Source organism: Muntiacus reevesi, chromosome 15, assembly GCF_963930625.1.
Source record: "Muntiacus reevesi chromosome 15, mMunRee1.1, whole genome shotgun sequence".
NCBI classification, from domain to species: domain Eukaryota; kingdom Metazoa; phylum Chordata; class Mammalia; order Artiodactyla; family Cervidae; genus Muntiacus; species Muntiacus reevesi.
The window spans coordinates 61,892,060-61,907,418 of NC_089263.1; the positions used below are offsets into that span (position 1 = coordinate 61,892,060).

A 15,359-nucleotide genomic window follows, 5' to 3' on the forward strand; every position below is an offset into this window, starting at 1 on the left:
AGGCCAGTTGCTGGTATGTCCGTGAGGTCTTTAAATCGTTGCCCCAGCTGTGTCTGATGTCCCTTTATGCCACAGATGAGAGGACTTGGAGAGGTTAGTGACTTGTCTGAGACTGGCTAGGAAGCAGGACCCAGGATCCCAACCCAGGTCTGTTGGAAGGATGGATGTATCAAGATGCGGGAGTAGAGGGGTGGCTGGCTGCCTGATGGAGGCTGGTGAGTTGAGTGAGTGAATTAAAGTGCAGGGGCGGATGGATGGATAAATGAGGGGGAATAGTCAGTTTCTCATCAACACCAAGGGCTCACTTGATTTGTGAAGAGAGGTCTCCTCTGAGTGGAGCTTGCTGGGAAAGCTGCCTTCTGTGCTGCTTCTGAGCAGTCACTGTCTCTGGGGGCTCTGGGCAACAGGGGGGCTGCCAGCCCGTGGGGACCAAGCCCCAGGTGTGGTGCTGGAGCCACTCAGTTGCAGCCTTCGGTCCCAGCTGCTTTCACGCTGCACCGAGAACCAGAGGACAGTCCCCTTGCCCCTGCCTCTCCTGGATGACTGAGCCCTGAGCCCAACCCCGTGCTCCGTCTTCTTCTAGCTCCTCCACATCGTCTTCGGTCATCAGAGCCACCCTCCACTGCAACAGTCACTATCTCAATCAAGATTAAAGGAAGTTGAAGTTTAGAAGTGGCCCGTGTCTTGCCCCACATCATGTAGGGGGCAATTGCAGAGCTAGGATTTGATCCCTTGTCTGCTCTTCCACCAAACCCGTACCCTCTTCCTGTTTTCTTTTCTCTCTGACCGTGCCTGAAAAAAATCTGTATTCCTTGGGGTTCAGCAATGTCAGACTCAGCTTCCTGGACTGTCAGGGAGCCAAACTTCTGTCCCCCAGATCTTAAATTTATTTCTCAGGCAACTTCTTCTCTGGTTCATCTCACTTTTAATGATCACACATGTAGGGGTCAGCCTTATCATTGACATCCTGCAGGGCAGTTATCCAAGTTATAAGTTAGATTTCTGGGAGCTCCGATTCTGACTGAATGCTCAGGGAAGCAGAGCTAGACTCCAGAAGCAGAAAGGGTGCAAGGCTAGGGGAGAGGGAAGCAGACGGGAGGTCGAGGGGAAATCAGTGGTGTCCCTGGAGACCTGGCTAAAATTCAGCAGTTGTGTTTTGATAATCTGCTTAGGGGCTAAGTCCTGTTACACACCCCCCAGATGCTCAAATTTCAATCCCAGCTCTGCCACTGATTAGTTTTGTGAGTTCGGACAAAGTGTTTAACCTCTGTGCCTCAGTTTCCGCACTTGTAGTATGGGAATACCAATAGTGTTCATGGTGAGGATGCAGTAAAAATTTCATTATAATTAAAAGTGCAGTTGTTATGGCTGTTTTCCATGAGACGGCATTTAGTATGTCTTACTGGTAAGAATCTTTATCCATACTTTACAGGCAGCTGAATAGGTACCTGTAGAAGTGTGTGAGCCTTTGCCTTTGGAGAGGGCAGTCAGTGAAATAGAAAAACAAATATGCATCCACGATTTCATTTCTGGTTATGTACACAGGAGTTCTATGTGCCCAATGGACATGATCCATCTGACGAAAGCTTAAACCTTAGAATAGGTGAAACTGCCCTGAAAGAATTTTCTTGGGGGTCTTGAGAGTTTTAGAGAGACTGGATGGGAGCTGAGAAGAAGCGGAGTAGGTGAAGGGCAAGATGAAGAAATAAAATTGTCTTGGTTCAGCTTCATGGCTTCTAGAAGCAGTGGGCACATTTCCCATGCGTACTCTCACCAAACTTCTTTCACTACGTGTTTTTTGGGGGGGGTGGGTGGGTGCAGGGGAGCCTAGAAAACAGCCACATTAGGCATGTTTCTTGTTTGCTCTTTTGCGGTTGGCCGGTTGGAGAAAGGATGGTTCCACTTGAGTCTCACGCCATGTGAGACACGAGGGTCGGGTGACTGCCTTCCATTCCTGGGCAGAGCACTTGCCGCTGAAGCCCAGCCGGCATGTGGCTGCGCACGGGGCTGGCACCAGGGGAGCGAATGCATTTGGGTGCCCCAACAGCCATGTGGTAGGAGATGGGTTTAGCATCTCTGCTGACTTGCTGGGTCGTGCTGGGCAGGTTTTCCCAGCATGGCCTGGTCCCAGAATCCATGCAAGTCCTGTGGGAACTGTCAACCGCTGCCATCTCCTCCAAGAAGGTTCACTTATTTGACCCAAACTCTCAGTACATCCTGGGAATGCCTGTGTGGGAGAGGAGATGAACCACATGTGGATCCACACTCTCACTTTATGGGCTGACAGTTTGGTAGCAGAGAGCAAGAACTGCTGCAGAAATGAGGTCCTGGGGTTAAGTGACTAAGAAACGCTGAGGCCAGGCTCTCCACCCTGGCTGCCTGCATCTTCCTAGCTGTGTGACCGCTTGTCAGTCACATAACTTCTCTGAGGCTCCGTTTCCCCCTGTGTTAAATGGGACTAATCGCGTCTTTGCTCAGATATCACCTTCTCAGTGAGACGTTCTCCTCCTTGGTGTTTTCTTCTTTTTTTTGGCCGTGCTATGTGGCTTGTGGGATCTTAGTTCCCTCACCAGGGATCGAACATGGATCCCCAGCAGTGGAAGTGTGGAGTCCTAGCTACTGGACCTCCAGGGAATTCCCTCTTTGTCTTCTATCATTCTTTTCCCTGCTTTCTGTCCACCCCACCCCCATAGTTCTTATACACAGCTTATAAACTGCATATTGTACTTAACTTATTTTGAATACTATCTATTCCTGTCTCCACCTCAAGGATGTTAGCTCTCAGATTTTGTCTGTTTCATTCATTGCTGTCTTCCCTGGCCTATTGCTGGTACCAAGCGCATGCTCAAAACTTTTTGGGGGGAAAAAAAGAAAGATGCTGTTGATTTGTTCTCATCCCAGAGCATTGCCAATGACTGCAAAGTAGGCAGCGCGGTGCCTGGAGGAGGGTCCATGCAGTAAATGTTGGCTCATGGTGATGATCGTGTCTTATTCACAGGACTGTTGTGAAGCTCAGATGGGACGCTGTACGCAAGGACATGCTGCGGACGCTACGCGCCAGCGCCGGAGGTACAGCGTTAACGGTCCTCTGCCGCTTCGAGGAAACTTGAAGCTCATGCTTTTCATTTCCACACCCTCTGGGAGGGGAGGGAAGCCTGGGAGATCACTGACGCCTAGGTGCAGCAGGGGGAGCGCCCCATGCCCCGAGGTGGGGTCGAGGCAGAGGCGGGAGCCTGGATCGGGATCCCCAGCCTAGGGCTCGTCCCATGACTTCCTCATTGTAGGTCCCCACGTGGGTACGTTTGTGTGTATGGATTACATCATATGCACAACTGCATAAGAGAACATGTTTTAACTTGTCATTTATTTTTTATTTTTCATGCCTCGGAGTTGCTCTGGGGCCAGCATGTTGGGCTCCCACCGGGCCAGTCTGGGAGGGCAGGAAGGAAGCTGGCTGTGTCTTGTCACTAATGGTCATGGTTTTTCGGTTTCTGGGAAACAGCGTGAACATCAAGAATTTCAGGGCATGGGCTCCCCCGAAGGCAGGCCCATTTCATGAAATGAATTTTAGTTTTACAACACGCATCCCTTAGTTGGATTTCTGTCTTCCAGGGCACTTGTTTAAGCTTTGATGCTGGGTCCAAAAAAGAACAGATCCCAACAATTTCCGGCCCGAGGCCCATCCTTTCGGAAACCCTCGGCTTGGCCTGAGCATCGAGATCACTCGTTTCTCTAATCAGATCGGGGGTGTTGGACCCGCGGGGTGGGCGACGTGGGGGCGGGGGACGGGCAGGGTGAGCGCAGGGTGGGAGCCGCTTGCGGGAAGGTCTGTGGTCCAACGCGCCCCCACGTTGGTGTCGCTGTCCGCAGTCGACGGGTCGCACGAGTCTGGGGCACAAGACAGAGAAGCCAGGTCACGTCTCTGCAGTTACACCGCTCACGAGTGCCTGCTGGGGTGGAACCTGGTCTGTCTGTCTGTCTAGCACCACAGCTGCTGCAGACGGACGGAAGATGGGGCGGGGCTCAGAGCTGGGGAGCGAAGGGGTGGGTGCCTTGGCTGACTTTGGCAGGAAGAGAGTGGCTGGTGCTGCTCAGGGACTGCTGCCGTGACTGCGGGTGGGGAGAACTGGCACAGAGGGGTTAGTTCGCCTCCCCGATGTGGCCCAGCTAGCCAAGACTGGAGGCTGGGTGTGGAGGCAGCAGTGAGATGCCAGCCATGTGCTTTGACCGCTGGGCCACTCTGCCTCGTGACTGCGAGCACAGACAAAGAGCTTCCGGTCCTTTTCCCACCCCTTGATGAGTGTGCTTGTAAGTCCATCATATGTGTTTAATTCTCCCCCTTGACACAGGCCCTGCAGAGGCCCAGCCAGCCACTGAACTGTGGAAAATACTTTTTAAGAATACATATGTGATAAAATTTTGCATGTATTAAAGGGGAAGGGGAGAGGACACAGGGGATATGGGGGTCCTTGTTTAAGGTAGAGGGCAGCAGGGAACGAAGTGGGGAGGCGCTGAAGGTGGGGGCCCTGCAGGGTTATTGCTTTGCGTAATCAGTAAAATAAGAGAGGCATCGGGAGGAGAAGGGGTCGTGAACCAAGGATTGCGGTTAATTCTTGACAACCGAGGAACATGAAAAAGAGACCAGAGTGGTTTGTGGTCCTTCATTTTATATTAAAAAAAAATCAAAGAATAAAGAAATAATGGCCTTGAGTAGCGCAGTGAGTAGCGCAGTTGTGAAAATGGGTCTGCAGAAAAGGTGATGATTAATCCAGGTCTGCTAACCTGACAATTAACACGCAAGAAGGTCTGGGCTATTTTCTTCTTTTTCATGGGGGTTTGTGTTCCGTAGAATGGGCACACTGGGGTTTGTGTGCCAGAAGAGATCTTGGCTGTGGGAAGAGAAGTGTAGACAGATAAAAGCAGGCTTTAGTGAGTGTTCGCTGCATGGTTTTTGTCCAAATGAATGAATGCACAAATTGAATTAAAGAGAGCCAAGCAAGTGCCACTGATGACTGTGTTTTCAAACAAACGCTATGACTAATTTAGTTCTACCCAACAGTAGTTATTAAAAATAACAAAACAAATTCCTAGTGAGTTCTAGGTTGTTGGGACTGTGGGTAGGAGGTGTATTAACAGGTCTTGGGCTGAATGGTGGCTTCTGGTCTTTTTGATATATTATTAGGAGTGAATTAGATGAGTAAATAAAATACATGCCAGGAGGAGAGCCAAGTGTGGGCCACCAAAGATCACGTTTTATGGATTTTGGCTCAAGATTAATCCATTTATATACAATTGTGGACTATTTAAAACAGCAATACAGAAACTCTTACCTCTGTGGATCAGAAGCTTTGGTCTGTAAGGACTAATCGATATTTTTGTTGTGGATTAGTGCTGAGTTCCTGTGTGCTTATTTATTTCAAAAAACTAAGTAAAAACAAGAAAAAGGACAACCAGGAAACAAGGATGAGAATATGTCTGGAATCAAAGATCATTATTATCACAATTCAGCCTAGCTGAGTCCCATTAGGAAGAAGATCAGGGCTGGTTTTTCTGTAAGGAAGAAGCGTAGAGACAGATGTTTCTAACAGTCACTATGCTTGTTTTTGATTAGGGTGGTGAGTTCATGCACGTTTATTGTAATAAATACAATTATTAGATGGAAAAATATGTACAATGAGAGCTATACTTGGGCCGGTGATGAGAGTGTGTCAGGAACTAAAGATTGTGATTAATTCTGTGCTGCTCACCCGGCGACCGTTAGAGAAGATCTTGGTTGCTTCACCGTTTTGAATATCTGCCTTGTGTTCCGCAGCGTGGAGGCCCCAGAGTGGGTCTAATGACACTGTTGATGAAGATCTTGGCTGTGACCTCTGTGGGAAATGAGCCATGGACCAACCAGCGTGAGTGATGGTTAGTGTTGTTGTTTTACGGTTGGGTGGTTGGCTGATGGGTGCATGTGCGCTGTTGAACATGAATGGGCACAAATAAAATCAAAGATGGCCAAGCATAGACCAGTGACGAGACACTGTCCTGAACGCAGGATGAGGAGTCTCATTTGGCCTGTCACTGAATTAAAAAAGAATATAACTGGGCTGTTCTCTCCGTAAGAAATAAGCAAATAAAAAAGTAATTATATATGTGGCTCATTATGTTAATTTTATGTGTGATTATATTATACATTAATAATATATATATTTATATAAATATAATTGTTACTTTCCCTTAGCCTTCGGATGAATAGTGTGTCCTTATATGTTTATTGATTTATTATAAAGAAATGGATGTTTATATTAGTAAAATCAAAATTAGTAAAAGCATGGACTAAAGAAGATGATATAGTATGAGCCAAGATTTAGGACTACACAGTTCTGCAATTTTGAGGGACATTGAAACAAAAATATGCTATTTTATTTACTTTAGTAGCATTCTACTGTTATGCACTATGGTTTTAGCACCATTTTCCTATTGGTGAAGTTTAGACTGTTAACTCAGTGAGAGATGCACATAGAAATGAAAAGAAGTGGTAGCTTATTATATTTTGTGTAAGATTCATGAATGTCCTTTTATTATTTTTTTTTAAAGGGATACATAAAATTTAAAAGGACAAACCGCAGACCAGTGAGGATAATGTTTCATAAACTAAGGCTGATTAATTCAATTCTACACAAGTGAGACTCATTAAAAATGATCCAGGCTGTTCCTTCTTTTAAAAAGTTGCTTTCTGTTGCATGAAATGGACACAGCATAGTTTATTTAATCATGCAGTTTTTATGAAAATTTTGACTCTTATTTGGATGATAAGGATAAGGCAAAGAGAATGTAAGTAGTAGTTGATGTTCTTAAATCTTCAGGTAGACAGTAGTTCAAGGGTGTTCATAAGTAAGTAAATGAATGAATGAACAAATTAATAAATAAAATGAGAGGGCAAATATGAGCCGCTAATAATATTTAATTATTCCAGAATTAAAATTTTTGTGATTCTATACATGGGGCTTCCCTGGGGGCCCACGTGGTAAAGACGCCCCTTGCCAATATACACGGGTTCCATCCCTGGGTTGGGAAGATTCACTGGAAAAGGAAATGGCAATCCACTCAAATATTCTTGTCTGGGAAGTCCCATGAGCAGAGGAACCTAACTGGCTATAGTGCATGGATTTGCAAAAGAGTCAGACAAGACTTAGCAACTAAAACAAGAATTTCGTACACCCCAGGTCCGTTTAAAGTATGTCGGTTAAGGAGCAGATATTCAATATTCCTGTTTTTGCATGATCGTGTGTTGGATGTTAATTTCAGTGCTAAAAAAATTAATAAATGTATTTATGTATTTACCAGAATTTCAGGCAGATTCTTTACCATCTGAGCCACAAGGGAAGCCCGTGATAGACATATAAGATACAGAGTATCCAAAATGTAGACTGGTGATGAGATGGACCCACAGATGAAAGAATTACAGTTAATTTAGTTCTGTGCTTTTGACTACCACAACCTAGCGTGTTTCATTCCTTTTACCAGCTCTTTTGTATTTCATGGTGTATATGTGCTTAGCTTATTTAAACAGCCCTCCATGGATAAAGGTCTAGGCTATTAACTCGTTGAGCAAGGAACACAAAGGGAGATGAGAGATAGCGTAGGTGTTCTACCTGTGGAGTCAGAGCCTGGATTTATGGATGTTAATTAACAGTCCTTTGGAAATGATCAAATCAGACCAAGGAGAATCAGCATAGACCAATGATAAAGAATTATGATCGGTCCCATTTAGCTTCATTAGAAACAGTTCTAGCCTATTAGCTAAAGGTAAAGAATGTATTTCATGTCCAACAGAAATTTCTGTGCTGCTGGACATGACCTGTAATTTGTTCTGTTCAATACGGTAGCCACGACCCACATGTGAGTAGTGAGCACTTGAAGTGTGGCTAATGAGGATGGGGAACTGAATTTTTAATTTTACTTTATTTTTATTAATTTAAATTTAAATAGTCACATATGACTATAATGGTGACTCTATTAGTTGCATCGGGTGGTTGGTTAATGAGAATTTCTTGAATATTAGGTATGAATAATTAAATACATAAATTAATAAAGGAGAGTTAATTATGGGCCAGAGATGAAAATGTACCATGTGAAAAAGATGATAATTAATCCAATTCTGCATGGCTGAGATTCACTGGCAAAAAAAGTCTTTGGTTCATGAAAAATAGATATAGACTTATTCATTTATTGGATCAACTATTAAGTATTACTTTGAATGCATGCCCCAAAGTTTATGTGAACATTTCTCTAATGTTGAAGATTTGTGTATTTTGGTGAGAGAGTATCAAGCAGTTATTTTTAAGGTTGTAGTTGGTAGGTTGAATAGTCATTTTGCAGATACTCATTGTAAGAATATTGTTTATTTCAAAAAAATGAGTAATAAATAATAGAGACTCCATGTATGATGCAAGGAAGAGAGTATGCATGTACCAACATTTGTGGTTAACATATCAATAGTAACTGTTGTCCATAAATAAAAGATCTTTACATTTGTTGGTGAGGAATGTACAGACAGGTGTTACTAATTGTCAGTATGCATACAGAACTAAGCGAGGGCCAAAGAAGAAAGTATATCATGAAGCAAATATTTGTATTAATACTTCTCTGTATAGTTGAAACTAATTTCATAAAGTAAGAGTTTATGGGTAAGAATTACAAAGATTTAGCTGCCTTTTATATCCATGCCTAGTACATATACATACATTACTGAGAAATCCCATGGACAGAGGACCTGGCAGGCTAGAGTCCATGGGGTTACAAAAGAGTCAGTCACGACTGAGTAAACAACAACAACAGATTACTGAGATGGATAGAAATTATAGTTCTTGTTAGGCTTGATGGTACCTTGACGGTGATTTCATTGACTGTATTATAAAAAACCAATAAATGAAAAAATTCTTAAAAGGGAGGAATTGTATGAGTTAGTCATTGTGATAGTGCTGCATAAGTAACCCACAATTTCACTGGCTTACAGAATAACACTCGTTGCAAGAACAGTAGTGTTTCTTTCTAACGTAGGTGTCTTGCAGCGTTTGTGCTCTAGGCTGTGGCTTGACTTCACTCCTTGCCTTCTTATTCAAAGCCCTGAGATAAAGGAGTTGTAGTGTCTGGGTCATGCTTGACTCATAGTGAAAACCTGAAACTCCAGAGTAAACTGGAATAAACTTGGAGAAACTCCAAGTAAAACCACCTGTGTGCATTTTAAGGTCTCTGCTTGGACACTGTTTCTGCGTGTGCTTGGTTGTGTCTGACTCTGCAATCCTGTCGACTGTAGCCGCCAGGCTTCTCTGCCCATGAAATTTTCCAGGCAAGAATACAGAGTGAGAAATATGTTTAGTTGTTATTCTTTGGGTGTTGAGTTTATGGGCAGATGTTAATGTTATTTTGGACTCTTACCTGGGGTATGTGGGTGATATTATTGTAACTAATGAAGGAGTGAGTGAGTGAGAGTCGCTCAGTCATGTCCGACTCTTTGTGACCCCATGGACTATACAGTCCATGGGATTCTCCAGGCCAGAATACTGGAGTGGGTAGCCTTTCCCCTCTCCAGGGGATCTTCCCAAACCAGGGATCAAACCTAGGTCTCCTGCACTGCAGGTGGATTCTTTACCAGCTGAGGCACAAGGGAAGCCCAAGAATTCCGGAGTGGGTAGCCTGTCCCTTCTCCAGCAGATCTTCCTGACCCAGGAATCAAACTGGGATCTCCTGCAGTGCAAGCAGATTCTTTACCAACTGAGCTATCAGGAAAGCCCCAATGAAGGAAGAGGTTATTTAAAAGAGGGCAGACATAGACCAATGAGGATATCGTATCATCATTTGTTAATCTAACAGTACTCTTCTGATGTCCATATAAATAAAAGGGGATTGGGCTATGCCCACTTTAGGTAAAGAACTGTAGACACAGTTATATATATATCTATATAGATATATATCTAAAACACTACACTAGTGTTTTAGACCACTTTGCTTTTGTTTTGGGAAAAAAATGGACAAGTTATTCCATGAGTAAACAAATAAAAAATAAATATATGAGTGAACTCATAAAGTAAGGTCAAGAGTGGTGAGAGAAAATATGAAGAAAGAATGATGTAAGTTTCCCTCACTCAAATCAAGGAAGACCTATAAAGAAGGTCATGTAGGCTCTTAACTATGTGGGTAGGTTTTGATACGAAGAATTAGGAACAGACATCTAGAATTATTATACTAGAATATAGATGCAGCAGTTGTCATCGTTTAGTACATTAATAATTTAAAAAATAAAAAGAGAGCCGTTCTTGGGCTAATTGAATATGTTTAGAAGGAGATTTTATGACAGATTTGTTTCAGCGAGTCTAAGGTCTCTTAAAAAAATCTACATTGCATCATCAGTTTTCTGAAATCCGTGTTTTACTCCACAGATTCAACATACCTAATCTGACTTATTCATTACCAGTGATGACAATCTTGTTTGTCACTTCTGTGGACAGAAAGCAAAGGGACTCATGTAAGTAACAACGTTTATATTCTTGGTTTGAAGGTAATTCATGTGGTCCATGGAACTGTTTCAAAGGAATGAGTGGCTACTGCAAAGTCACAGGAAGCCACATATGGACCACTGATGAGAATGTGTCATAAACCGTGGATTAAGAGCGATCCCTATTAGTGCAGCAGAGATCCATGAAAAACAAGCTTCGAAGGTTTTGCATTCATTTTTGCAGTTGCTTAATATTCCATTTTATTTTTGTACCACATTATAGGAGTATTTCTCAGTTGATGACAGTCTAGGTTGTTAAGTCCTGGAGGAGGGAGCGCCTAGCAAGATGGAAAGTATTGTCAGTCCTCTAGTTGTTGGGTAAGATAGTAAGTTCATTGTACTACTTCTAAAACATGAAGAAATTGCATGAAAGCTGGGCAAGTAGAGAGTAGTAAAACACATGGGAAGGGTACGAAACAAGGTTGTTGATTAATCTATATTGAAACACTGAGATTCAATTAAAAATCGACCTCATTTGTTAACTCTGTGGGAAATAAGTAGTTGTAAACAGCTCTCTGCAATAGTCAGAGATCTTGCTCTTGGGCTTTTGTGATTCACAGAAATCAATTTTTTTAAAAATCACTGAAATCATGAATGAAATAATAAATAATGAATGTATAAACAATCCATGAACAATGTATAAGTAAATAGATGAAGAGTATTGAAGTAAATCATAAAAAGAGTATTGAGCTTGGATCACTGATGAGCGTTCTGGGGTATATGAATCAAGAATTTTGATTAAACCCTAACTCTGAGGTCCATTAGAAAAAAAGTTGGTTTTTTCCCTTTTAGGGGATAGAGTTTAGGGCAAATTGGGGATCTGTTCTTGGGCCTTAGTGGTTCCTCATTATGGCTTTTATTGATGTAAATGAATCAGTGAATGCATGAATGAATAGATAAATGTGTAAGTGAATAAAGACAAAAAGGGTCACACCTGGGTATCCATGTTGGCATTCAAAGTTGGTGGGAGGATGATATAGTCATATATTTATGTGGATTTTAAGCCTGGCGGCAATTGTTAGCATTTTTGGTGTTCAAGTATATAATGTGTAGATTCTCAGGTAATTGAGGTAATATGATTTATCTGGAATGATTATCTTAAGAAGGCAAACTATGAACAAATATGGAGCCTGTGTTCTGAAGTAAGGTTTATAGAGAATCCTGATCTATCCTACTGATGTTCATATGAAGAAAGTAGGACCTAGTTTCTTCCTTCTAAGTCACATAGAGACTTACACATGTGAAAATAGTGTTTCAGCTGGAGAGTTCATATATATACATATATATATAATTTTATTATGGAAAATAAATCGATGGTCAGATTATTCCATTGCAAATTAAATAAATAAATGAAAGGCTTTGTAAAGTCATAAAATAAGACAAAGCTAGGATTATTTGTGAGAATGTGCCATGACATTAGTTTTAAAAAGCTATACAATTCTGCACAAAGTTCATGAAAATAATGAGTAGGCCACTAACTTAAGAGCAGAGAATGTGCAACTATGCACCTGTGATATTTAAAAACTCTGTTCTTGAGTTGGGTATTGGATTCAGTGATGCTTATTACTACATAGCTTAAAATGAAAAATCAAATAAGGTGATAAATAAAAAGGATTGCAGCTTTTCTACTAATTATGAGAATGAGATATGATCCAAGTTTATGATTAATCTGGCAGTGCAAAGCTCACACTACGGACTGTAGAACTGGCTTTTCCTTACTGCATGGACCTACCGCAGCCAACGCAATCATTCTCTAATGACCAGTCTCTTAGCAGTTGCCATTGTCAGTGAAAAGCACAAAGATCAATATAAATAACTGTTGAAGTTCATGTTCTCACTTTGGGAAGTTTGTTCATGGATTTTCAAGGAATTATTTTTTTTTTAAATCTGGTTTTACATATATAAATAAAATTAAAGAACACCAAACATTGATCAAGAGGGGATGTTATGTACCCAGGTTCATGATTAATAATTTTTAGAGCCACATAATGTCCCATTGTAGTATGACCCCAAAGTATATTTAGACATCCAGTCCTTGATGGACCAAGATCCATCCATGGATCTTCCATGGAAGTCCATGATTAAAGATCAAGATCGTTTACTTGCTGAGCATGGAGAACATAGGAAGAAAATTACATTGTTTTAGTTGTAAGGGAAGATGGCAGTTCATAGTTTTTTATTCTACCACCTTTAAAATATGAACAAATTGGGTAAAGAGATAAGCAAAAACCTATTATCAGTATGGTTTTGCTTTGAAACACACCTCTTGATTATGTTTGTGCAGCACAGAGGTGCATTGAAAAAAGACATTAAATGTATTAGTTCTGTGGGACAAATGTAAATAGACTTAACTTAGTAACTATCATTCATCTTGTTCTTGGCATTTATAATTCATGGATATTTGTTGTATTTTAATTTATTCATGTAAAAATGATCTGGAAGGATGTGAATGAAGACGATAAAAATGCCAAGTCTGGATCCATGATGAGTGTCTTGGACTGTCTGAATTAAGAGTTCTGATTAAACTCTGTAGCCCTGAGGTCGTTTTAAGAGGAGATTAAGTTATTCCCTCTAGATAAAGGTGCTTGTGGCTTAAGAAAGGAGTATTCAGGATTTTGTTCTTAAGCTCTGTGTTCCTTGAGTATGAATTTTCTTTATAATAACTGAAATGATGCATGAGTAAAGAAAGACAGGAAGGAAGGAATGAAGACAGGAAAACCATACATTGTTCAATTATGAGAATATGTTTTCAAATATTTCTGAAGCTCTGAAGTCTAGGAAAATAAATACATCAAGATTTTACTTCTTCTGGCAGGGAGCAAATAGACAGATGTGCTCAACATTGAATACTGTTATGATGGATTGATGGATTGATAGTTGGTTGCCGATTGTTTATTTTGTTAAGAACAGGGCGAAATGTTTGCACAAATAATTAAATATCTAATAGGAAGAAAATCATGGACCAGTGATGCGAATAAGTCCTATAACAAGAGTTATGGCTAATTTAAGATGGTTGACTGTGAGTATATGATCACATGCTAATATTATTGGAAAGTTTTTGTCCAGGGAGTTATAATTATAATAGTGACATGTTATAATTATATATTGCTGCTAGTGAATGAATGAATAGATTCATATTTTACTTGAAAGATGCAAATCGCACACCAATGAGGCACTCTATTATGGAATAAACATAGTGATTATCCTGTTTTAAAGAGTTGACTTTCATACTTTAAAAAAAATCTAGGCTTTTCCTCTTTTGCATAATGTGCACATAGACAGATGCACATAATAGTATTTTGTTTCTGGGCTGCTGCCCATTTTAGCATTTTCTGTTTTCTTTATATAATGAGCAGCTGGTGAACTTATTCCATGAGTAATTAAATGAATGAATGAATGAGTGAGTGAATGAATACATAAAGACGAGTCAAGCTTGGGCCATGAAAAACAAAGATTAAAATTTATCTGATTTGCACAAAAAAGAATCGTTAAGAAGAAAATCTGACTTTAAGGTTCTGACTTGTGGGTTAGATTGTGGATTTAGTGTTCAGTATATAGCTTAAAATGAAAATTAAATAATTGAGTAAATAAAAAACAGTGATGTTCCTGGGTCAAAGATATGAAACAGGTTTTAGGTCCCATCTAGAACTCTGCAATTAGTATCCTCTAAGCATACGTAAATTCATGATTTTTCATTATTTTTAAAGCCTCCTTTTGACCTCAGAATGAATACACTGTAACTGATTTAATCGTATCTAATGAAGAAGCATTTGGGTAATATCACTCTCTTTAAGAAGCATATGTACCAAGTTGGGTAACATTGAAAGTTTATGTTCTTGGTTAGGAGTATTTGTTCATTGTTCACTGAAATATTTCAAAAAAATTAGATGGCTACATAAAAGTATAAAATTAAAGAATGCTGTACAGTACCAATGACTAGACTAGCTAATGAACCGTAGGTGATGATGTTTAATTCAATTTTGCACAACTGATGACTCCTCCAAAAATTTGGAAAATGTTTCACATATTTTCAGAGATGTTTGCTATTCTTTTATATTTACATGACAGTTGATATCAAGATTTTCCTTTCAAAAGATCTCAGTGGGAGGGAGCACATATGTCCACACTGAGGGTCATTGGAAAAGGAGATCTAGTGTTATTAGTTCTACAGGAAATGAGCATATCGATAGATCTTAGTAGCATTCAAGAATCATATTTTGAAGATTTTATGATGTGTATGTAGTGATTGTGTTATTACTGAACTAGTGAATGAATCAATACATGAAGGGGTAAAAGATTGAGGAAAACAAGTGCTGAGCTTGGACCAATGATGACTCCTAGAGTGGGGGTTAGATCTGAATCCAAAATTGTAATTAATTCCTATCTTGAAATTGGTGGCCTATCGAGAAAAAGGCAGAAGGTAAACTCTTTGGGAAATGAACTCAGAAATGGATAAACAAGTATGTAAATGCATGAAGATAAGGAGGGCCTCACAGAAACCAATTATGGAATTATGCAATAAAGCAAAGATTATTAGTGCTTGTTTGAAACATGGGGTTCTGTAGATGAACAGATTAAAGCTCTGTACCCTTCTACGGGAACAATTCAGAGATAACTAAGAGTCCAGGTGGCTGCTTTCATTGCTGGTTTTGCTGTTTTAATTATAAAAGAACAACAAAAAAAGTTTATATAAAGAGTCGCTTACATAGTCGTTTTATTGAGAGAGGGCCAAACACAAAGCAAAATTAGACTTTGTCATATGATCAGAGTTAAGATTAATCTATCTGTATTCACTGAGTTTTATTTAAAAAACATC

The 15,359-nt window shown here is 40.5% G+C and overlaps 1 long non-coding RNA gene and 1 pseudogene across 30 annotated transcripts in view; both read left to right on the forward strand.

Annotated features, from left to right (window-relative positions):
* LOC136147291 (uncharacterized) overlaps positions 1–15,359 on the forward strand; it is an 83,311-nt gene that overhangs the window by 11,797 nt on the left and 56,155 nt on the right. For all 30 annotated transcript variants that reach the window (XR_010659144.1, XR_010659159.1, XR_010659160.1 and 27 more), the window contains exons 4-6: positions 2,999–3,069; positions 5,813–5,910; positions 10,428–10,513. This is a non-coding gene — a long non-coding RNA (uncharacterized lncRNA). The remainder of the gene's footprint in view (positions 1–2,998; positions 3,070–5,812; positions 5,911–10,427; positions 10,514–15,359) is intronic.
* LOC136147675 (small nucleolar RNA SNORD113/SNORD114 family) lies at positions 11,236–11,305 on the forward strand (annotated as a pseudogene).